At 35.7% G+C, this 27,500-nt stretch overlaps 1 pseudogene; it reads left to right on the forward strand.

The window, feature by feature from the left end:
• The first annotated feature begins 12,532 nt into the window (after positions 1 to 12,532).
• On the forward strand, positions 12,533 to 14,238 carry LOC137651612 (piggyBac transposable element-derived protein 4-like; annotated as a pseudogene).
• The last annotated feature ends 13,262 nt before the right edge of the window (positions 14,239 to 27,500 follow it).

The following is a 27,500-nucleotide window of genomic DNA, read 5'->3' on the forward strand; positions in this document are numbered from 1 at the left end:
GATAGATGTGAGAGAGGCAAGAGAGCGTGCTAGAAATAGGAATGAATGGCGAGCGATTGTGATGCAGTTCCGGTAGGCCCTGCTGCCTCCTCTGGTACTTTGGATGACCGTGGAGGTAGCAGCAGTAGGGGACTTAGCGTTATGATGCTTCACCTGTGGTGGATAACGGGGGAGGATGGGCTGTGGCACCCTAGCAGTACCAGCCGAACTTGGTTGAGTCCCTTGTTAGGCTGGGAGGAACGTAGATAGGAGAGGTAGCCATTTTTGTTTCATTTGTTTGATGTCGGCTAACCCCCAAAATTAGTGGAAGTGCCTTGGTATACGTATATATGTATTATTGTTACCATTATTATTATTATTATTATTATTATTATTATTATTTATATACATATATATATATATATATATATATATATATATATATATATATATATATATATATATATATATATATATATATATATATGATTAAAAGATACAGACAGTTCTTAATGACCAGCAGGGGCTAACCATTTTGTGATGATTGCTCGATTCATCCGACTGTTTGGAATTTATTTATCGAACGATTCAATCTTTTGGATATCAGAGAAAAATTGACTTTTTGAACCGGCAATGAAGATTGTGGGTTAATCCTCAACAAGACGTTTTGTATGATGCCAATGGCCTTTTCAACTTCTTATTGGTAGCTGGCCTTCTAACTCGTCTTCAAATGATGTAATAGATTTTAAATGTTTCGTTGATAAGTTGTTTATCAATTTTGGTTCTTTTATTATTTTCTTTTTCTTAAGCATACTCTAATTTACATCAATAACCTCTGATGCTCTGATGACAGATATTTTCTCATCCTTCATTCATTATTGGCTTAGTGGCGTCCAAAAATCGAAGATAGTCTATACCCGAACAAGCTGTCCTCCAGATAACTGGAAAAAATCATCTTACTTTTCTTCCTTCAATATGTGGTGTCGTCACGTGTTTCGAATCACTTCGTGGTCCTTCTCCAGTTTTACATTTAGGGATGGGATTACACTATGATATACAGGGGAAATTCTGATAAAAGACATTTGGAAACTCCGAAACAAATTAAAAAAGAATTTGGGAGTTAAAAACTTTAGAATCTTTGATTTGTGAAGATTAAAGTTTAGGATCAGTGTTCAAATACGTACTGTAAATTATTTTTCTCAAGTCTTCACAGAATTTCATGAAGCTTGCGATTTTATTTATTTACAACCACATTAACGTCGTTTCTTCAGGAAGGGCATCTCTTCTCAAAAGCAGACTCATTTGTGAAGCCTACTTGCTCCCTCAGAAATTAGATTTTTCATCTGAATTGATCTCGGACTTGGTTCTATTTGGAGCGGCGTCCTTCCTTATGACAAATTGTGATTTTGATGTACCTACATTTACCCTTCAATGAAACATTCTGCACTCCCATCCATGTCGTTTTTTTTTTTCTTCCACTGATGCAGCTCAATATTTCAAGGTTGCAAAGGGGTTGATGCGGACTTTTCAAAACTGGCCTTCTTTGTGTAAAGTGAATCGAGTGTATTTAGAAATACTAAGAAGTAAGATGAAAAAAAGACCTTAAACATTTTGGGAAAAGTGTGTGAAAGATGTTAGAAAAGATTTATGATATGGCAAAGGCGAAGTTAACTGGGAATTAAATGCAGAAACGTTGGTTTTACTATTGATAAATCTCCCTTAGAGATATGAATGACTTATGTTTTGGTAGTTTGTAGGTTCAATATACAGATAAAAATACATACAAACATACATACATAAATACATACATACATACATACATTGTGACGGGATGCGAACACAGCATAGCCCACACCTTGACTCACATTTATTGACAATTGTCTCATCAGCACAAACTTCTCTTTACCTTATCAATTACTGACCTTTTCGACAGAAAAGATATTCAAACTGAACAGTCTTAACACTATATTCCTTGTAACATAAACACTAACAAATAACCCCACTTATTGATATAATCCTTGAAAGTTCAAAGGTCGCTAATGAATGGCAGAAGCAAGGGACAGTTACAATGCCCTATCAGGGCATATATATATATATATATATATATATATATATATATATATATATATATATATATATATATATATATATATATATGATCAGCGGCGAATCATCTCCCTCTCCAAACCAGGATTTTAGGTAAATTTCTAAAATGCAATCTCTTGAAAGTCAAATTCTCGAACTCAATTGCTCGAAAAAAACAATTCTAGAACTCTCATTTTCTCGAATCCCATATTTCTTGATAACTGATATCTATTTTGTCGAGAAAATTAAATGGAAAAAAATTTCATATATTTCAAGGAAAAATACATCCTTTTGGGTTGACAACACAAACGTTAAAAATTTATTGTAAGTGAAGGAATGAAAAAAATACAAAGATTCTCGAACTCAATTGCTCGAAAAATCATTTCTAGAACTATCATTTTCTCGAATCCCATATTTCTCGAAAACTGATATCTATTTTGTAGAGAAAATTAAATGGAAAAATTTTCATATATTTCAAGGAAAAATATATCCTTTTGGGTTGACAAACACAAATGTTAAAAATTTATTGTAAGTGAAGGAATGAAAAAAACACAAAGAATATAATTTTATTGTATGTATAAAAATATCATCATTTTGAATGAAATACAGTATTAAAATTTAATCAATCATAATGAAATGTTGTATGCTACACTTCGTTGATCTTTTTCGACAGGCCTCTCTTCGTCTCTTTTTATTTTCTGATTTTCACTTGTTTTAGTCTCACTCATTTTCTTTCTGCTTTGTTTTTCCATACTGTATTATTTTATCTAAAAAAAATATAAATAAAGTCAATATCTTATGACGCAAAAGTGTGATTACAAATAGGTACGAAGTGTATCGTGCATTATACGTACGCCCGCTTTAAGAAAAAAAAATACACTTATGGACATTCCTTGCAAGCTAAAAAAATCGCACTATTTTCAAAGATGAATAATACATGTATTCTATAATTCACAACACTCCAAAAAAGATAAACAATACTTACTGATAACCAACCACATCACATTCAAAACGGAATAAGATAATGCAATAAATATAAATAAATCCAGTGTACGAAAAAACAATCATTGTCCTAACCTTCATGAAAACAGTCTTTCTAGCTGCAAGCAATCGTTACTTCTCTCTCTCTCTCTCTCTCTCTCTCTCTCTCTCTCTCTCTCTCTCTCTCTCTCTCTCTCTCTCTCTCTCTCTCTCTCTCTCTCTCACACACACAAGGATCTAGCAAAAAAATATGGATCCTCCACATTCTTCCCCCCTTACTTTCCTAAATCCTTCTCAAACAAACACTTCCCTGGTTTTCTTCATTACCCCGGTCATAGTCAGGAACATGCACCTTGTTTCGAGTAACTTCGCCTTAATATAATTACTCACTCATTTACCTTTTCCATACCTGATCATTCGTTATCTCATTAAGAGTTTAATTTCTTACTCCCATCCTCTAATATGTCATACACTATCCCATCTACCTCATTCTCGTCTGCTCTCACTTATTTATATTATCAGTTCATATATTTCCTCAAAACAATTTTTTTCTTTAGCAATTGAATCACACATATTACGTCCATTTCTCAATCTCGTGATGACCATAATTTTATTTACATCTTCTAACGAAAAATCCCACATCATATAAATATCATTTATCTGTATTAATAAATCTATATTACATACATATTTTTACATTTATACCTTTTTCATGCATAATATGATTCCTACCCATCCTGAAAATTTCCTTGTCCTTTATCCTCACTATAGATATTTAACCACTTCTTTTTCCTATACTAAAATAACGCCAATGGCTTATTTTGAACTTTAGCTTTTCACATAAACCTGCTTCATCCTATTCATTTTCAAGCATTTATCATCTCATTGTCATGAACATTTGCCCTATCCCCTTCACACACACAGGATGATTTACCCAGCTACACCCTGGCTGAGTTAATCCCTTCCTCCTACATAACCTTGCCATGCGAAGATCTACGCCAAACTCAGTACACTTAGTACGCTGTTCTTTGCTCATTCTGGCATAATGACCATGCTTACCAAATCACATTTCTACAATTACTTTGAAATCCAATTGCTATATGCCTAGTCATACAACACAAATGCCACTTCAACACTTTCTCTTTATTACACTCACTAATACCCAAAAAAGGGTATCTAATGCCCATCTACACTCATTCCTTTTTATTTCTTACTTCAACACAGCTATATAAGTTTCTTCAGGGAAACAAGTACCTGACCTAACTCGCTTTGCACTATCACTCTTATCTCTCCAAGTCTTATTTCCCTGTCTGAACCCATCATTTGTCATTATATTTTTTTTTTTTTTTACATTACTTGCTCTAATGATCCTATGTACTATCCTTATTAGCCAAAATAAAACAGTGTCTCTGAAACTACCAAATTATGGAACACTTTCCTCCATTCCAGTTTTTCCACTCAGTTTTGTTTTTGTCCATACACCTATCCAACTAAGAATCCTCAACTATCTCGAAATCATCATCCTATGTCAATCTCCCCCTCCTACACCTTATCTTCTCCGTCAGTTTCAAATTAACAATCTTAGACACATTCTCAGATACTTTAGCCAAGATTTCTTTATTGGCTCCTTAATCTTATTTATATCTTCCGAGCTGAAGATCTTAAACATTATACATACATACAAACCTAGTGATCAACTTATAATGGATTTTTCCCCCAAAAATATATTTTCTTATTTAAAGTTTACTTAAAGCTGTTTAATGTATAAAAAATGGGAGAGTTTCAGAAAATAAGTGTGAACTAACTTATGTACATGAATAAGGATATTATTGGATTCCTTTCTACTACTTGTTGGCACAAATACTAAAATACCAGCTGCCTACACTGACTCGGTATTGTCCTGAGAAACACAAGTTGGCTCACCTTGACTGGTTATCTCAGTGCTACTTCATATTTTGCTGAGTGAGGGCATATCATATCTTGTAATTTGATGTTATAGTTAGCAGTTCTGGTGTGTTTGTTTGACAAACAAAACAATGTTTACTGTTTTTTTAGTGTTGTAGATTAAAAGAGAAATTAACAGTTATGAGTAAAGAAAATGTCTTGAGTACTTGCAGAACTGGACATGCCAAGGTTCTATTAGAAACGTTAAGGTTATGACATCAGATAAATTTGATGTTTTGTCTGTTGATGTTTCTAATGAACCAGAAGATAAACTGAATAAATCAGAAATTCAAGTTGAGGTCCACCATCCACCTCAACAAATAGATCAAAAGGATACAAAGAAAAACACAAACGTAAAACCCAACATAACAAGACCACCTCTGAAGTAACCTACAGGTAATAATGTTAGATTAAAAACTGCTAATGGGAAGACCTCATCCAAGATGTCTTCCAGAAATAATCCATAGTTTTCTCCTCCATTTTGCAATGGAACTGTCAGGGTTTGAGGGCGAAATATGAAGAACTTAAGCTCCTAATTCATGAACATTCCCCTATAATTGTATGTCTACAGGAAAGTATGCTTGATTCTAACACACCTAGTCCTCGAGAGTATGTTAGCTATAAAACACCATATAATCAACAAGAAGGGAGCAATGGCGGAAGTCTCATGTACATTTGTCGAGATGTTCCCCAAATACCTATGTCCATACGTACAACCCTACAGGCAGTGGTTGTACAAATTGATATAGGGAGAAAATATACAATATGCTCTCTGTACTTTCCTCCAAATGATAATATTTTATATGATGATTTAGCAGAGGTCATTCAACAACTCCCTCAACCTTTTCTCTTACTGGGAGATATGAATGGTAGACATCCTTTATGGGGTGATGTTTTGGTCAACACAAGGGGCAATATTATCTCATCAATTGTGGAAAATGAGGATGTGGGACTCCTTAATACAGGAGAGCCCACGCACTTCCATGTTCAGACAGATACCTTGTCATGCATAGACCTTTCAATCGCAAGCTCTAACTGCCTTCTTGATTTTGATTGGAGGACATTAGATGATTGGCATACTAGTGATAATGCACCAATCATTATAAACACAAACAAGGGTCCGCCTTTGCAAAGATCGCCACGATGGAATCTAGACAAGGTAGACTGGGTGAAATTTTCTGAGCTAAGTGAAATCGAAGGGAGAGCAGAACAGTTTGAAAGTATTGATGATGCCATAGACCTAATGAATGGAACTCTCCATACAGCAGGAATCAATTCAATTCCCAAAATCACAGGACTATTCAAAGGACGACCAGTCCCGTGGTGGTCTTCAGAATTAACAGCCTTGCACAGAGCCACCAGAAAATCCCTGACCAGATTGTGTAGACGCCGTACGGATGAAAATTTGATATCATACAAAAAGTGTAGAGCACAGATCCGTCGTGCCAAGAAAGAAGCTAGACGCCAATCTTGTGTGGATTTTGTTTCCTCCATTAATAGTAGAACACCACCATCTTCTGTATGGAGGAAAGTAAAAAAGATTGTAGGCAAATTTACCCCGAACCCACTACCAGTGTTGAAAGTGAATGGTCAGTTTGTGACTGAAGGAAATGAAGTTAGCAATGCCCTGGCTGACCATTTTTCAAATGTATCGTGCAAGAGTGTAGCAGCTCCTGGTCACCAATACAGGAGCATTGAAGAAAAGAAAATTATAAATTTTGCAACAGGAAGGGAAGAATCGTATAATTCTCCTTTTACTGAAAGAGAACTTGATTCCACACTCGCTACTTGCAACGATATAGCTCCTGAACCCGATGGAATTCCATATGCAATGGTTAAACATGTGCAATTTAATACAAAGTTATTTATTTTAAGTATTATTAATAGAATATGGCATGATCATAGTTACCCAAGTGTTTGGGAACTATCCATTATTTTAGCCTTTTTATAACCCGGTAAGGACAAGTTTTTAGCAGCAAGCTATTGACCTATTACATTGACTTCCTGTTTATGTAAAATCATGGAGAAGATGGTCAATGCAAGGTTGATGTGGTACCTTGAAAAGAAGGGTATTCTATCACCGATTCAATATGGATTCAGAAAAATGCACTCGACAACTGATGTGTTAATAAGACTTGAGTCCTCTATTTGTGAAGCCTTTGCTTCCAAACAGCACCATGTGACAGTTTTTTTTTTTACCTTGAAAAGGCATATGATACCACATGGAGATGTGGTATACTTAAAACAATTCATGAACTAGGATTAAAAGGAGAACTACCACTATTCATTCAGTCATTTCTTTCGCATAGAGTTTTTTAAGTGAGAGTGGGGGAAACTATCAGAGAGTAAGTGTCAGGAAGAAGGAGTTCCTCAGGGGAGTGTGCTGAGTGTAACCCTGTTTCCACTAGCAATTAATGGGATATCCTCAGTCATTCCCCAAGATGTTCTCTCAACATTATTTGTAGATGATCTCTCAATATCATTTGCTGGCACTAGATTGTCGATGGTTGAGAGAAAAATCCAACTCGCTATTGACAAAATTATCCAGTGGGCTGACATGAAGGGATTTAAATTCTCGACAAGTAAAACTACCATTGTTCATTTTTGTCGTATCCAGGGAGTACATCCAGACCCGGATATATACATTAAAGGTCAACGGATACCATGTGCAAGTTAACTTAAATTTTTAGGTTTGATATTTGATTGTAGGCTTACATGGGTTTCTCACTTAAAAGCGTTAAAAGCTAAATGTCTCGAGGCTCTGAATATCTTAAAAGTATTGTCCCGTACATCATGGGGGCAGACCGCTATACTATTTTAAAATTAAACAAGGCCTTGATTTTTTCCAAAATTAGTTATGGATGTGAAAATTAATATACTCTTCAGCCACCCCAAGCCAGTTAAAAATATTAGACTCAATACATCATGCAGGTATTAGACTGTCTACAGGAGCATATAAAACTCGCCTATCCCAAGTCTCCTTGTTGATGCTGGAGAGTTACCTCTCGACCTTTACCGAATGTCTTCCATTATTCGGTATTGGTTTAGATTGCAAAGACTCCCTAACTCTTTAGCCTTTCAGACTGCAAGCCTTGTAAAACACGCATCATACATTGAGTCGCACCCAAAATTTCCTCAACCTTATGGCTTTCGGGTGAAGCGATTATTAAACATTCTGGATATAATTAGAAGTAAGGTACTTCCATTCAAGGTATCATCAACGCCTCCATGGAAATTACCAGAGATATCTTTTTGTAAATACTTTATTGGAGTTAAGAAGAGTAGGTCTCTTTTTATTGAACATGTTGAAGAACATAGAGGATCGAATTTTATGTATACTGATGGCTCCAAATCTGATGCTGGCGTTGGATTTGGAGAACATGGTAATGGTTTTAATTTTAGAGGTGCGCTTCTTCTAACAGCTTCCATATTTACTGCCAAACTGTATGGCATACTAACCGCTATTGAGAAAATAGCGTTGGAGAAGGAGGGTAATTTTACAATTTTTAGTGATGCAAGGAGTGTCCTTCAAGCTTTAGAAGTTTTTAATTCTAGCAACCCTCTAGTTTTAAAGATTTTAGAATGGCTTTTTATTATTGGACAGAGAGGTATAACAGTTAGATTTTGTTGGGTTCCAGCACACGTAGGTGTGTCTGGGGATGAGAAGGCAGATTCACTGGCAAAGAATGCTGCATCCGAGTTGCTGCCAAGAAGATATCCCATTCCGTGTAACGATTTCCTACCTAACATCAAGAAATTGCTTTGTAATAAATGGCAACAGTACTGGGATAGTCTAGATGGCAATAAAATGAGAGAAGTAACAAATATCATATCTCCTTGGAGGTATAACATGATGCCCCGAAAATGGGAGACTTCTCTTTGATGTCTCCGTATTGGTCACACTCGGTTGACACACGAGTTTCTGCTGAAGGGCCAACACCAACCCTATTGTGAAGACTGTTTAGTACCTCTAACAGTGAGGCATTTGTTGACCGAATGCCCCAATTATGATAACTTAAGGAATAGATATTTGTTTGAGGCTCGAGGTGAGGGTGGGAGGTTCATCCTTGGCAAGATTATTGGACATGATGTGTCCTACTTTGCAAGTGGCATTTTTAGATTTATTTCAGAAACAGGTCTTCTGAAAACTATCTAACTTTTATGATGACATTCAACTTTTATGGTTTTAATTGAATATTCTTTTTTTTTTCTTTTTATCTTATATAAACTAAATTATATCGGCGTCAATGACCTTAGATGTCAGGATGCCTGAAAATCATAAATCAATCAATCAATCAATCAATCACCTTATGATTTCTATTGCCTGTTCTCTCTCTATTTCTTCCTGTTTTGCCATCATCTTGAACTTAATCAAATTCTCTTCTGCTGCAATTTGTCTAATATCAGCCTCCTCATTCGTGTTTGCTTTCATTCCTTCAGCTTGTGTGTCATATGATACTTGTTTCTCTAGGAATTCTGCTTCAGCCTTCTTAAAAGGGTCACGAGCCGCTGCCATATCTCATTCATGCAACTTCCCTATGTTTATCAACTCTTTTAAGGCTAAAATTTTGATTTAGGCTTCAATAATTCTGCCACTTACATGACCACCACATGCCATTAAAATAGCGAGCCACTTACATAATCGGTCCAAAATTCCTGAACAATTGGGTTTTCCTGAAATTCCTGTACATTTAATTAGGAAATTTTTGGTATCATGAATAATTATACCATTTTAAAAAATATATGCTAATAGTACACATAATCCTATCAACACTAGACTGGTAAATCCTTTAATCAAAACATGGCCCTATAATCATAAATATATAAAACACACTCGTTCGATCCCTCATCTGGACACCAAAAACATACATTGCCAACAACTAATTACATGAATTCCCCTGCTCTCCAACCCACCTGCTTAATATCACATAATTTGATAAACAAAAGAAAATCTCTGAGCTCTTAAAATAATACACAACACCCAGACAGAAATATATATAAATAGTGAATATCTAAAGGTCTCTTTATTTTACACTCAAAACAAAATTGGGTGATTACTTTACCTTTCACGGGCACTGTCCTTAAATCAATCTCTTACTTCGGTTCTTAGTCAAGGGATATGAGCAAAGCACTGAAATTAATTATTGGTGATCGAAATATTACACTCTTTACAAAAGTAAACATATATAAAAAAATCAAAATAAAAAACTAACCCCCCCAAAAAAAATTACTCAAAATATTGAATCTGAACTAGACCTTAGAGTAAACCAAAGTGATGCTTTGAAAAAAATATATCATCACTTGTTTTACAAGAAATTAATTTATGATAATATTAAATTTTTGATAAGTATGAAAAAAGTTGGTACTTTAACACTGGAAAATATATTAAATTTACCCTTTCATATACGTAACTGTTACTCTCATATCCTTAGGCTCACATCCGGTTACCGAACGGTTAAGCAAATATAAATACACTTCACTGTTCAACATAATCTCACACAGCCAGTCAAAAAACACAATAAATTTTTGTTATATAACTGTACTCAAATATACACGGCACTTCTTTCATCTTAAAGAACAAAAATTCCCATTTTTGAACAAACACAATTCCTATTTGACAGAAAAAACTATGGACGTTGAAGAGAAAACACTATGAACGTTGAAATGGAGATACATAGTTGCTGAATAGATGCTGGTGAGACGACTGTGGGATGATAGCTCTTCTGAGGGTCAGGCTGTATCTCTTCTATCTCCTATGCATTGCTAGGATCTTATATACAGACTCATTTCACTCTGTAAACTTTTAGTGAAGCATTCTCTGAGCGTGGTGGGTATGGCTCTAACAGAATAAGGATGTCACCTTTGCAGTATGGAAGTAGGGGACTATCGTCGCTTGCGAGGTTACTCTCTCAGCCAACTCCGACCAACTCCTCTCACAAAATAAAAAAATAATAATTCCTAGTCAAGAGTCTTATTGCAACTTCCAACTACAGGGAAACACGATGTAATCCCTAGCGTGTGTGTCATACAGTATGCATTTTAACAATATTACTTAAGATTCCGAAGCTAACGTACGTGAAATAAAAATTTTATTGATTAAAATTTCATATAACCACACGGAATGAAAACATATTTAAAAAGATGAAGTCAGACTTATATAATTCCCAAACATTACTTAATCCTACATGAGTTGGACAAACTCCGTGAGGCCACGGTCGTGGCTTTACCGGTAGACCCCGTGAGGCCACAATCGTGGCTTGCTAATCCTCTGTTCAAATTCCTCACTCTCACGTCCCCACTAGGCAATTTTAGTGGCATGAATACGTCACAACAATGCTTCCTTCCCATTGGCTCACTGATTTTACGTCATAATGTAGCAACCAATGACATTATCAGCTTTTGTTTTGGTCTTGAATGTGGTTGCTTTCGGCGGCAAGTTTGCTGTTGTGTGACACGAACTTATTGGTTACATATTTTACGTAATATTTCGGATTTATATGCCAATATTTATTGATATAATGGCTTCCTCTGATTCTTGAATGTTTTGTGCGTTTTGTAATGAAGGAAAAATGTTTGGCAAAGCAGTGAACAATGGGATTTCATTCAAAAGAGTTTGTTTACAAAGACGACATCTTTGCCAAAACGTTTGTGTTGCTGTGCTGTTTGTGTTGTCTATGTGAAATTTGTATTGTGAGCGTTTATTGTAACTCAGTATCAGTTTATACATATTACATGCCAAAGTGTAAGGCGGGATAACTACTACAAAAGCAAAACCCTGCCAAAAAGTTTTCTTGTTTTTTTTTTTTCTTTGAGAGTCGTAGCCTTGTTTTGACAGCTGGATGTAAATACACGCACGTAAGTACAGGTCTCCAATGTAAACATTACTTACTGCGTACCTTTTTATTTAGTTTTAGAAGCATATTTAATTCTGTACTATTTATTTGAAGGATAGTGGTTTGATTCTCTATTATTTTACTGATTATTATCTATAATCCCACACTCTTTTAGGGAATAAAATATATTATAGGATAAGCCGAATAGTTTCACTTAAAAGTTTTGGTAACACTTTTCATGCATGGGAAACACATCACTTATGAGTACCTTTTTCAATGTAATAATTGAACAAACAGAGTAATGATTAAACACACACTAATATATGTGAGTAACACTTTGCTGTAATTATGTTTTTGTTTGTGTCTTGTACTTGTGTATGTCTTTATGAATGTCTTTATGAATGAAAATTACATTTTTTTCAGCTGGCATTTGGTGTTGCCTGTTTCAATTTTGTATGTGTGTACACACACACACACATATATATATATATATATATATATATATATATATATATATATATATATATATATATATATATATATATATATATATATATTATATATATATATATATATATATATATATATATATATATATATATATATATATATATATATATATATATATATATATATATATATATATATATATAGTATATAATAGTACTTTTTCATGAGGGCACCTTTCCAGATTATCACAACTCATCATTATGGATGATGAGAATGATAGCAGTTTTATCCAGTCAGAGACTGATGATGATGATAGCAATTATGATGGCTGTGATACTAGTGATGAAGATATTGCTACTGATGATGAAAGTGAGAATGAGGATGTATCAGTTGATGAAAGTGATGATAATCCCGATAGTGATAGAAGTGATGTAGGAGACTGGATGAAGGTATTAGACAATGAAGTTGCACCACCTCCTGTAAGATTCACAGGCCATTGTGGACCAATTCATCCCCCAAAACATGATGCCCAACCAGTAGAATACCTGAAGCTCTTTGTTACAGATAGTTTTGTTAAGAAAATTGCTGATGAAACTAATCTGTATGCAAGCCAGTGGATCCAGTCCCATACTGAGTATCTTCAACAAAAGAAAAGGTCTATGGTCAACTTATGGATCAAACAAGGTCAAACGTTTGTGAATGAAATATTTGCTTTCTTAGGAGTTATTTTGAATATGGGGCTTATCAATAAACCAACCCTGAGGTCTTACTGGGATTGTACAAATCCATACCAGGCAACACCATGGTTCTCTAACCACTTCAACAGAGAGAGGTTTGAAGTTTTACTCAAGTTTCTGCATTTTGCAGACACTTAAAAAATTTCACCACTAGATCACCCAGCATATAAATTGTATAAGATACAACCTATTGATCACTTCCAGAGAACTTTCAGAAGTCATTATTACCCTGAACGAAAAATATCCATCGATGAAAGTTTTATTGGCTTAGAGGTAAGACCCCTCATTTGCGACAGTATATGCCAAACAAGCATCATGTTAGGTTTGGGATAAAGGTTTGGTATTTATGCGAGGAAAGAACTGGCTATACTTATGCTTTTGAAGTATATAAGGGAACAGCTGGTATGCAAGTAAGTGATAAAGGGGCTACATATGACCTTGTTAGGAGGCTTCTTGAAAAAGCAGGGTTATTTCATCGTGGTCATCACCCAGGTCTTGATAATTACTTTTCTTTGCCTAAGCTATTTCAAGACCTTTGGCAAAATGGCACAACAGCAACTGGAACAGTTCGCACTAACCGTGGATGCTGTAAAGAAAAAGTTGTTATGTGTGACTTACAAGGATGGCAAGAAAACACCTGTTCTTTTATCTACTTACTCAAAAGCAGGCTATAAAACTGTGAACAGAACAGACAAACCTGACAAAATTGTTCCACCTATTGTTGATGACTGCAATCATGTCATGGGTGGTGTAGACATGAAAGACACCAAGTTGTACTCGTACCTATCTGAACAGAAGACACTGAAATGGACTAATAAGAGAAGTTTTTCACTGATTGGGACTGCTGTCCTCAACAACTATATACTATATGCAGCTAATACATCAAGAAGCCTTCCCTTAGAGGCTTAGACAGATATAAGTTCATGGTCTCCTTAGTTGAGTCACTTGTTCAGAACTATGAGCCGGTAAAAATCGTCAGGAAAAGACGCACTCCTGAACAGATACATGCAGCTTCACTCTCACCAGATAAAATAAGGAGTCCCTCCCATGTAACATTATCTTTAGAAGATGGTTATAAAATTGTAAACCTCCCAGTGGGGAAGAAAATGACCTGTATAGTAGGTTACCCTAAAAGGGTCCGGGCAGGCTACTTTTGTCCAAAATGTGATGGGTGAATTTGCCCTGAGTGCTTCATCGTTTTCCACAATAAATTGAATCACTACTCATGAATTGGAAGGGTTTTATTTACATTATCATTTGATACCTGTAACACTACTAAAAAATAAATATAAAGCCATTTCAGAGTCATTCAAAGTTAGTTTTGAAATAAAATATTGAATTTTTTTTCTAAATCTATTTCAGTTTTAGCCTTTTATGTCATCATATTGTTTGGATTTAGGATAATTTCTGATAATGTAACAGAAATTTCAAAGCAATAGCTTTCTATTGATATAAAACTTCATATACTTTAGAGCAGTTCTACTTTTCTGGAATTGAGATCAAACCCAAGTATCGAGAATTGGTGATGGCGGCAGTATTTTATGTACGTATTTACATTAGGCCAAAATTAATAAGTCCGAAGTATAAGGATTGAAAGCATGCTATAATGTACATCTCATTAATATACAAATAAAATATTGGAATAATATATTCTTCTCTAAGATATATATATATATATATATATATATATATATATATATATATATATATATATATATATATATATATATATATATATATGTGTGTGTGTGTGTGTGTGTGTGTGTGTGTATACATACATACACACATACACACACACACACACACATATATATATATATATATATATATATATATATATATATACTTATACATGTGCATTTATATATATATATAGTATATGTATATATATATATATATATATATATATTTATTTATATATACATATATATATATATACACAAATAAACATATATATATATATATATACATATATATATATATATATATATATATATATATATATATATATATGTATACATATATATATATATATATATATATATATATATATATATATATATATATTTGTATATATATATATGTATATATATATATTTATATATATATACTGTATATATATATATATATATATATATATATATATATATATATATATATATATATATATATATATATATATACAGTATATATATGTATATATATATATATATATATATATATATATATATATATATATATATATATATATATATATATATGTATATATATATATTCATATATACACATATACATACACATATATATATATATATATATATATATATATATATATATATATATATCCACATAGATTTAAAATTTTTTTTACTAGCAAGCTATCAGTTGGTTCACTTTTTAAATATAAGGGAAGTCTACTTGCTTCCGTGTGTTCCGGTGTCATATACACTTTTCAATGTGCACTCTGTAATGAGTGCTACACTGGAAGCACATCTAGACAGCTTCAGTGTAGGGTTTCGGAGCACATGGGGAGATCAGTACAAACCAATATACCTTTAAATAAGAATCCAATTTCAGCTATTTATGACCACGCATTTAAATCTGGTCATGCCATTTCTAAGGAAAATTTCAAAATTACAGATACACATAGTAGCGTCAGCCAACTGAGAATCTTGGAGTCTTCATACATTTTTAAGACAAAACCTATCTTGAATGATTGCTTAACTGTTCAGTTGCTGGTGACCCATTGATCCGTTTGTTCTGTGGGTTGCTGCTCAGGATGGGTGGTCATCGTCTCCTGCGGGTGACTAGGTATATTAGTTATTGAGTCTTTTAAATAGTTATATAGTGTAATAAGTCTTTTATATGGTTTATGTTCCTTGATTGGTTTGATTTTAGAGCTATTTGGGCATATCTTGGAAGTATATCTTCCTAACTATGTACTTAGGATTATTTCTATTAATTTCTTAATTTTACATAATGAAAATTTCAGATAGGCTGAGTATGACATAAGTTATGTCAAAAGCTACCGAATAAAGATGATTATAGCAGCATTGAATATTCTATTTCTACTGAAACTTCGATTCCCGAGAGGAACCCAACTATCCACTATATATATATATATATATATATATATATATATATATATATATATATATATATATATATATACTCACAAAGCTGGTCTACTGTAGAGTAAATACAATAGTTTATTCGAAATCTTATTTCTATTTTATGTTTTATTAATTTTTGCAATGTGATGATACTCAGCCCGTAAAATGAGCTCCTTTTATGTAGATATAAGTATTTTATGAAAATTACGCAAGACTTTTGTCTTGAATTTCATTGTATTCTTTATTAAAGTTAATATATGTAATTCACGTATTTTTTAGGAAATAACTTTTTATATCACGTATATTTGTTATGAAGTCTTACATAATATATTTGAGATAGTTATTGGATTCGTGCAATTTATGAGCAAGGTCTTAGGTAATGTTCTTTTATATTTTTTGAAGTATTGCGTAATATTTGAGAGAGAATGATCAGGGACATATGCTTTGGAAAATTCTCTACCCTATGCTTTAGAAACATCCTGAAGGTCTGGAGAGAGGATGTTATTTTATATTTTTTGAAGTATTGCGTAATGTTTGAGAGAGAATGATCAGGGACATATGCTTTGGAAAATTCTCTACCCTATGCTTTAGAAACATCCCGAAGGTCTGGAGAGAGGATGTTCTTTTATATTTTTTGAAGTATTGCGTAATGTTTGAGAGAGAATGATCAGGGACATATGCTTTGGAAAATTCTCTACCCTATGCTTTAGAAACATCCTGAAACATCTGGAGAGAGGATGTTATTCTCTTTTATTTCAGCGACAAATGGTGGGTGGAGGTAGCTTTCTGAGAGAGCCATGTAGTGTGACGTTATTACAGCCTTCGGTAGAGTAATATTTGGCAACTTTGACGCTTTGCCTCGGCCCAGGCCCCCCCCCCCCCTCCAACTACCAGACCTTGATCATGGAACCTTCTGGAATTAGCCAAATTTCATAGAAAAGGTACCACCAGGGTTAGGCTACAGATTTAGATCGAGATAGAAAAATGCAGCCAGAAGACAGACTCTTCCCCTCTCCCTCTCTCTTGCTTGCAATACAGTGAATTGTTGAATGTGTTCAGTACGTTTTAGTGTACCACCTTCTAAGTGACTCTCTGCCCCAAGGCTTAATCGTGTGTCTAAAAGATACGATGATTCTTAATTCCTAATATTCGGAAGAGAGATGGCATTGTATAAGATTTTTCTTTTTTGTAATTGGCCCTGTTGAGAGGATATATTTTGTAACGTGATCTGGTTATCTATTATTCATTAAGTGTCAAAGCTTCATATTGTATTATTCAGATTAATTTCGAGCTTTTGTATAATTTTTCATTGCATCATATCTTTTCTTGGTATGGTTTATACAGATAGCATAGTTCAGCTTAAGTTCTTATATAATTTCAGATCGTAACACTTTTGCGTTATTCTAGGTTTTGTTAGCAATTATAATTTTCCCGTGACTTATTTTTGTTATGTAAATTTATTTCAAACTGCTGGAATTTATATAGAATATATTCATTTTTGTAAAAAGTGTATTATTCCAATAGTCACTATTTACAACCAGATTCTGTTCGTAACCTGTTAAGAACCACAGTAAGTGGAGTAAATACCCAGTTTAGTTTTGAGTGTACTTAAGCGACCTTTGGTCACTCAGTGTTTTAAATAATGCTGTCTGGGAGTTATTTAATCGTCTCAGAATTCATATATTAATGTTTTAAAGTGTAATAGTTTTAATGTAAAATGAAAACAAGTGAGTTTTGAATTCAAGAGGTTGATTAACTACCCAGTCATAGTATATATAATATTTTATAGTTGGTTGACAGTCAAAAGCCATAGTATAATATATTTTTAGTGTCCAGACCAGGGAGTCATCCTCATATAATTTATTTTAGGTGCTCAGACCCTGGAACAATATCATATATTTTGCTGCCCAGGCCCGGGATCGAGTGTGTCTGTTTTAAATATTTGTGATAACAGGGCCGTGTTTTGATTAAAAATTTTTGAATAGTACACTGTTGATAGGATTCTGATGGCATAGTTTAATATCCAAGAGTTTTTTAATAACTCAATTGTTCAAGAATTGTCAGATGCTAATATAACTAAAGGTCAGTGGCTCTCTATCTTAATGACATGTGGTGGCCATGCTACAAGTGGGACGATTAAGACCTAAATCAAGTGTCTAGCCTTAGAAACGTGGACAAACATGGGAAACTTGTTGGAAAAAAATATTGTGGCAGCTCATGAACTGTTGGGGGAAACTGAGAAAGAGTTTCTAACAAATTTAATACCGGTTCACCCACAAACTGAAGGCGTGATTCGACGAATTGCAGCAGAGGAGAATTTGATCAAGTTGAAGATAATGGAAAGAGAGAAGGAAATGGAAGCGAAGCGAGAAGAAGAAGCCAATAGATTGCAGGATATGCAAGGTTAATGGAAGTGAGGGAAATGTCAAGAAAGGAGGGAAAGTAGAGAAGATAGGAAGGAAAAGAGATGGAAAAAGCGAAGTATGTGAAGCAGTTAGAACTGATGCACGCCCATGCGCAGTTGATAATGCAGACAGAGACAGAAACGACTCCTGCTAGCACGATCCCTTATTTAATGTGTCGGAAGCCCTAAGGTTAATTCCAAGGGTCACAGAAGAGTCTCCAGATAAGTTCTACGTTCATTTCAAAATGATCGCAGCGACGATGAAATGGCCAGAAGATAAATGGTCTGTGTCATTGCAGAGTCTGGTTTTGAGAAGGGCCGCTGTGCTTACTTATCCTTATATCAGAACCAGAGGATGGAACATCAAGAAGTGGAGAGGAGTATGCAGCAAGTGTATCAGATGCCCCTGAATATTATAATGAAAGGCTCGGAAGTTAGAGAAAGGACGAGAAAATGACATTCCGGGATTAGGCTTATAAAGTACGACGATGTTTTAAGATATGGGCAGAGGCTGCTATACTAAAGGAGATGGCTGGTTTAGAAGAATTGATGATACTAGATCAGTATCTACGAGGAATTCTTGAACATATTCGAACGTACTTGAGAGAGAGAGAGAGAAGTGAAGAAACTAGATAATGGCCCTTTGCTGAGTGAAGATTATAATATTATCAGTCTTCAACCATCCTCTGGCACAAAGTTTCAACTGTCGTTCTGACCAAGTGTCAAGTATCAACCGAACCTTGGAAACCAGTTCAGTAATAACTATGGGAACAAGTTCAACAGTTACAACGGAAGTAGTACTGTTACTGTCCCTAATCAGAATGCGATAGTACCACAGAAACAAACGTCGAATCGTCCTTCTTCAAGTAAAGTGAAAAATGTGCAAAAGGTTGACATTATCCATTTTCAGTGTGGAAAGAGCGGCCATATCAGTGAGAAATGTTGGTCAAAACAACCGAAAGCTGTCACCAAAGGGATTAAGGATAATTCAATTTCACACAATGGGAAGACGAAGAAGCAGTTGGGAAAGGACAGAGAGGAAAAGGAACCAACCACCGTTTACACAGTGAAGAGGACAAACACAAACACCATGGATGCCTTTAAACTATATGCACTATTTATGAAGGTATGTAATCAGCAATAGACATGAATGAGCGAACCCGGGTCAGGATATTGCGTGACACAAGTTGTAACTATAGGGTGGTGGTACCGAGAGTACGCCGAGTCGGAACAGCCTCTCACTGGGGACTCAATGATTTTGAAGGGATTCGGAGGTGAGGAGGTCACCTTTATTTGCTGTTTAAAACTGTCTTGCGAGTTGTTGACAGGTAATTTTAACTTTTCACTAAAGGATTCAATGGCTGTCAAAGGAGTAGACATCCTACTAGGTAATGAGGTTGGTAGAGCTCCATCCATGCCTTTTCCAATCGTAACGGAGAAACCTTTGAAGTATAGTTCTACAACTTTTCTTCTTCAGTGGCTGCTGAAGAAGAAAAAGAAATCGAAGGAACGTTGAACTAAGAAGATTTATTTTCCGAAGAAGCAGATTCCCTTGATAGTACGCAAGAGGAGAATTCTCAAGTAAGCCTGAGCGAAGAGGAACGACATATAAGTGGACTAGAGGACAAAGAAGAAATGGACTAGGAAGAAATGATTATTGGAGGATTTGTTCTCCAAATAAGAGGATTCATTTGATGATACGCAAGAAGAGAACTCAAGAGTAATCTCGGGCGAAGAGGAATGACAGACAAGTGGACAAGAGGGTAAAGAAAAAATGGGCCTGGAAGAAATGAATTTGGAAGATTTGTTTTTCGAAGAAGAGGAATCCCTTGATGATACGCAAGAAGAGATCTCAAGAATAAGCACGAGCGAAGAGGAACGACAGACGAGAGGACAAGAGGACAAAGAAGAAAAAGATATTGAAGGAGCACAGAACTTTCATGATTTGATTTCCGAAGAAGAGGATTCCCTTGATGATATGCAAAAAGAGAACTCAAGAGTAAGCCTGAGCAAAAAGGAGCAACAGACAAATAGAGAGGTAGACAAAGAAAAAATAGAATTGAAAAAGAATAGACAAGTGAGCAGGAAAAAGCTGATAAGATTGCAACGGATGGATGCAACGTTAACCGAGTTATTGTACCATGTGGTTGATGAGACGGAGGCACAGCAGTCTCTGATCTGTCATTATCTTTATTATTTTTTGCTTATTAGGAAGTGTAGACCCGCTTATATCCTTGGGAAGGCCGAAGGAGGAATATACTGGCAGATTTAAATTCCCACACCATTGAGAAGACAGGTGATAATGAAGATGGCCGAGAAGATAATGAAACATTTTCTGGCCTGGCGTGCATAGGGACGTGAGCCAGCTTTGCCCTACATGTTATGTTAAACGGCTGAAAAGCCCAACGAGTTCATCAAGGAAGCTCCCTTACGCCGATGGCAGTATGAGGAGAACCCTTCAGGAAAGGACCAAAGAAAATTATAGCATAAAAATGGAAGTATCAAGAGAAAACAAAAGGAGGATATGTCAAGAATTTTGGGAAAAGGATTGGCGAGATAAGGAAATATTCCCTGTGAGGCATGACAACGATGAGCCAAGGACGGACGAAAGAAAGGTTTGGTAGGAAGAACACGAACAGATAGGTTGCAGGACCTTCAGCAAAGGACCAAAGAAATTGTTGACATTAAAACGGCAGGAAAAGAGAAAATGGACGAAGGAAACGTTAAGGATTTGTGGAAAGGAATCGGGAAGTTAAGGAAATTCTCCTTAGAAGACATGAAAACAAGGCAAGGACAAGCGAAGAAAAGTCTTGGCAGGAAAGGCACAGACAAGCAGGTTATGGTAGGGTGGCAGGTGCTGATATACATATCAGAAAGAAGATTCCCTCTCACCAACTAGTTCTCAGAACCATTCAGGATTTTGAAGGAAAGCAGGGACCGGACCTACGTTATCAAGATATCAGGAAAATGGAAAAATCTGAGGAAGGCCATATCTACTTCGAAAACGATACTTAAGGCACCAGATTTCACCGAGAAATTCCTTATCCAAGTGGATGTGTTGGATAACGAGCTTGGAGCTGTTTTATTGCAAGAAGATACAGAAGGAATTCTTCATCCCGTGTGTCATGTCATCAAAGCTGAAGAAGAAGCAATGAGTCGACTCAACAGCTGGAATGGAACTGCTGCCTCTGATCACATGGACACGCACTCCCCAATCTTCAAGACCTCCATCAACACCACTCCTGAAAAAGAGCTCAACTATTCAAGATAGATCAAAGGTGATGTGAAAGTAGTAGGACATAAACAGCCACCCCTCTGACGTGATGGAGAGGGGACAAAGCTGTTGACCACCCACCACTAGCTTATGCTCCAAATAGGGACCTCTATAGCTTCTAGCTGACACTCATCGGCTGCAATTATAGTATTACCTCTCCACATTTAGGGATCCTGCATAGAAACGAACAAACGTTTTTTAGCGTCCAAAAAACTTGTAAGCAGGTCATTACTTGTGGCAACGGCCTCCATTGTCACCAACATTTTTTTTTTTTTTTTTTTTACATGGTACAGGTAAAAGCGTGTGATTTTTGCTAGACATGGGTGTTTGCTAATTGCTCTTCTAGTAAGTCAACTCTCCAAGATACGATGTTGTCAGTCTAAATCTTCCTACGTATGCCTGGTAGCTGCCAAAGGATATATGATACCTAGGTATGGTTAAGAGAGCCTCACTTTATTGTTTGGTAGCGCCAAATATCACTGGCAGTTGCTCGTTACTTATGTACCATTGCCAACCCTCAGCACAGATTTTCTCTCACATTACAATCTATGAGTTGAAGTCGCTCACTGACAGTTAGGCAACTCAGACTCTTATTTGTCGACACCTCTCCAAACAGACCTCTCCAACCTAACTCTCTACATCATCGCACCCACGGAGGCCTATGTTCACCTCCTCTCATCGTACCATGAAGTCTTCCATTCAAACCTTTGCAAACGCCTTGAATCCCAGCCAAACACGATATTAATTACTATATCACCATGATGGAACCTACAGTTTTCACTAGATTCAGGCGTCTGGCACTGATCATTTTGCAGCTGCAAAACGATCATTTGCTGAAATGGAAGAAAAGGGCCTTTGCAAAAAGGCCTCAAGCCCTTGGCTGTAGCCTTACACATCGTCCTGAAGAAGGATGGCTCCCTACGCATTTGTTGGGATTGCAGGCGTCTAAACATGCATACCTCTCCTAAACTTCTCATAGGCGACCTCCTACTTTCACAAAGTGAAAGTTTACTCCCTTTTTGACCTTTTATAAGCGTATTATAGGTGCCCATGAACCCAGAATAGTCCCAAAGAATATCATCACCACCATTTCAACGTGTTATGTATGGAATCTTAGGGAACCCTTCTGGGTATGTTACGTGGACAACACACTTGTGCTCTCATCCTCCAAAGAGTACAGTTCCATCAACTATGCATCGCGGTTCGCTGACTAAAACAGAACGGCCTTGTAGTCTGGCCCGACAAGTATACCTTTGGTGCCAATGAGGTATCATTCTAAGGGTAACACATCACATTTGAGGTAGCCCATCCCTGCCATAAGAGGATAGCAGCAATTCAGAACTTTCTCATGCCCTCGGTCATCAGAGCACTACAAGAACTCTTGGCCATGATCAACTATTATCACAGTTTTCGGTCAGCCATTACCAACACTCTTGTCCCAAGCTACGCCTCCCTCAAGGGCAAGCCAAAAGCCCTAAAATGGGGTCCCCATCCAGAAGCGGCCTACTGCAATGAAAGAATGCTCTATTAACTACTGCGCTCTTACTTTTCATGTCCCACATGCCCCTCTCCTTCTCTTCACCAAATTCAGCGACATTGTTATTAGTGCAATACTCGAGCAGGTGGTCAACGGCACGCAGCACAAATTGATCTTCTTCATCAGAAAAATCTCCAAGGCAAAATCCACCTACCCTACCTACCACTGCTAATTGCTGGCGGTACATTTGACTGAAAGTCACTTTCGGTACTTCTGAGAAGGTACACCCTTCTCTAATGCTCTTCTTCACTCAATAGTCCGATGCCTTGTCCGCTCATTAATGCGGACCTCTATCCACCGTGGCTAAGCACGATTTTACGCTTCAACATATCCCCATTAAAAGGAATCGCTTGTCCAATTCCATGTTAAGAAACTTATTCACAGCATTTCACCTTGAATTAGATTACATACACTTGTTAGTAACCAAACAAAAATATCTAGAATACCAAGCAGGCAGGACATCGAACACATCCCTTTATTTGGAAGGCATCTCCCTTGACAACTCCAACGCTACCCTGCTCTGTGACGTCTAGTCTGGTATACCTCGACCGTGCATACATGCTCACATGCGCTGAGAGGTGTTTGATTTCATTCACGCACTTTTTTATCCTTCGTACTGATATACTACATAGGTACAAAAGAAAAATTTCATTTAGCACTACATTACTAAGGATGGTAAGCATTGGGTTCATGCCTGTACTTCATGCCATGCATCAAAAGTACATCGACACATGGAATCAGGAGTGGGAACCTTTCCTCAACCTCAGCATCGTTTTGCCCACATTCATGTCGATGTAATAGGTCCCCTATCCACATCACAAGGATAATGGAACCTTTATACCGTCATTGACCGTTCCTCTCCCCATGTAAACTGCAATGTCTTCTTACTCTGGCTGTAGATAGCGAGATTTTGTATCCTTGAGCTTATTGCTTGCAACAGCGGTACCACTTTCATCCTTCAATTGTGGACACCATTAGAAATTTTCCTGGGCATCATCCTACATCATACATCCGCATACAACAGAACAGTCAATGGAATGGCTGAACATTTATTATCGCATTCTCAAACCCACTTTCATATCCCGATGCAATTACTCCAACTGCTTTAATAATTTTCCCTAGGTACTCCTAAAACTTAGTACCATTCATAGGAACGCACTAGATATCTCAGCAGCAAAAATGGTGTTGGGTGACACGTTCATCCCTGCCAATTTTTTTCCATCAACAACCTACTCTGATGATCTACAACACCTGTGTATTGTTATGGGAAATTCACTCCATGTCGTTGGACTTACAAGCCCTTAGTGAGGCAACACATACTGGCAGTATTAGACAAGGCATGGCAAGTTTTCCTACGCAACACCACTGTCATGCCAAATCAAATGTCCCTTTATATGGGCAACTTCTTTGTAATCCATAGAACAACGGCGTTCTTACTTAACATTCGTGGCAAAAAAAAAACACTAGGTCTCAATTGATCACTTTAAACCTTCGTATTCCCTGCATGATGAACCGTCTACAGTACTCCTCTTCAGAGCGTATACACTATTACTCTTCAATGTCTTTCTTTACCATGTACTGAACATGTTTCATACACATTTGTACAATGTAATTAAATTTCTTATATATATATATATATATATATATATATATATATATATATATATATATATATATATATTGCTCTCCCCTTGCACTGAAAAAAACCTATTTATGACTGTCTGTACATGAATTTTTGTGACATTTTGCTCATAATGGTTTGTATATAGACCTATGATCGGTTGAATTGAAGTTAGTTACATTCACCTTGGCTCTCAGTTACAAACTAACAGCCCTCTCACACAATATTTATGATGAATATCTATCACTAAGACTTGTGATTTTATTAATTGCAAATCTCACCTAAATGGCATCTAATTTTGAATTCTACCATTGTGAATGTATATTAACTGGGAATTCATTTATAGCAAATGCTAATGGCTGGGTAAGGCATAGAAAAAATATCAAGAGGTACTCCTACCAAATGTTATCCCCACCCCCACACACGCACACATACACAAACAAACACACACACACAAACATATATATATATATATATAAATATATATACTTATTTATATATATATATATATATATATATATATATATATATATATATATATATATATATATATATATATATATATATATACTGCATACACACAAATATATATATATATATATATATATATATATATATATATATATATATATATATATATATATATATATATACTGCACATATATATATATATATAATTATATATACAATTATATATATATATATATATATATATATATATATATATATATATATATATATATATATATATATTTCAATTAAGCCCCATATAATAATAATTTAAAGTCTGGATTCTTTTAACGATCTCGGGATCAGAGCCCCAGGCATAATCACTCAAACACTATAGTATCTGACCAGCCAAGTTTCGAATCCTGGTCCAGGATACCTGTATGACATTGACCATACCACTCAGCAACGAAGAAAGGCAAAAGTCAATGACAATTCTTCTGTACATATATCTGTCGAAATCCTGTTTTTTGTACTTAGAATTGAAATCAACCCATCTTCACCATCGTAGCTAATTGGTACGTTTATGACTTTGCATTCAAATAATGATAAATTTTGCACATTTAAACGTGTTGTTCAAATTTCAAATAAGCCATATATATTAATACATTAAAGTCTGGATTCTCTTAAGAACGCCAGGATCAGAGCCCTAGGCGAAATAAATCAAAGACTATGGTATCTGACAGGCCGGGTTTCGAACCCTGGTCCAGGATACTTTAATGACATTGACCATTCCACTCAGCCATGAAGAAAGATAAAAGTCAGTGACAATTCTTCTGTACGTATACCTGTTGAATTCAGGTAATTGGTATGTTTGTGACTTGGTATTCGATTAAAGATAAATTTTCCACATTTACACGTGTTTTTCATATGTTAAATAAGCAATATTTATTAATACATCAAGGTCTGGATTCTCTAACAAAGTTGGGATAAGAGCGCCAGGCGAAATCACTGAAAGACTACACTATCTGACCGGGCAGGTTTCGAATCCTGGTCCAGGATACCTGTATGACATTGACCATACCACTCAGCCACGAAGAAAGGTAAAAGTCAATGAAAATTCATCTGTACATATACCTCCTAAATTCAGGTTTTATGTATTTAGAATTTTCATTGACTTGTATCTTTCTTCGTTGTTGAGTGGTCTAGTCAATGTCATACAAGTATCCTGGACCAGGATTCATTGAACTAAAAATGTAAAGATCCTGTTTTAGAGATCATAATTTCCGAAAGGTTCAAACGAGTCCACCTCATTAATACTTCCTCCTTCTAATGACATTTCAGCTCCATTGCATATTCCCTCTAACTTTTTGGTATCTTGCGTGCAACATTATGTCACATATGATACATTCAATTAAAAAAACCTTAGAAGTACTATGGTTTTCTGATGATAAAAGGACATTGTCATCAGCATACTCATTTCTTCTACATAAACATACTCATCTCCATACAGGATGCAAAACCCACCTCATGTACTGTTGTCTTACTTTCCATGTGGATAGCAGCATTCAGTAACACAGAGCATAGCCTTTCCTACAAGGGGCTGTTTTCACTTTTCTTTTAGAGCATCTTCTCTGCATCATTCAATATCACGCTACCAATTACAAGTTCGCAGCCAAAAGAAATGGTGGAACATGTCCATCTTACCAACGGACACCATAGATGTCTCAGCAGCTGAAATGATATATGGCGACCGTTTGGATTTACATATAATTGCTGAATTTTTACACATGCCACTTCTTTTAGAGATCTCCATCACCTATATCACGTTGTGGGAAAATTTGCCACATGTCGTCAAACTTTCATGTTACATTAAACTAGCACATACCAAAAACCCAGCACACTGCAACAATCGTAACTCTGGTCCCGACACCACTAACCCGCTCCCATGTATGGTCCCCTTCCTTGTCATATGCTGTATTCTGGAAGGTATCATCCTTAATGTTTGCTGTATGGAGGATTACAGTAGATCGCCACTGACCTCCTTAAATCTGTTCATCTCTAGGCAGTACGTCCTCCTTCAAATGTATATCTG

The sequence above is a fragment of the Palaemon carinicauda genome, chromosome 13 (genome assembly GCF_036898095.1).
Source record: "Palaemon carinicauda isolate YSFRI2023 chromosome 13, ASM3689809v2, whole genome shotgun sequence".
NCBI classification, from domain to species: Eukaryota; Metazoa; Arthropoda; class Malacostraca; order Decapoda; family Palaemonidae; genus Palaemon; species Palaemon carinicauda.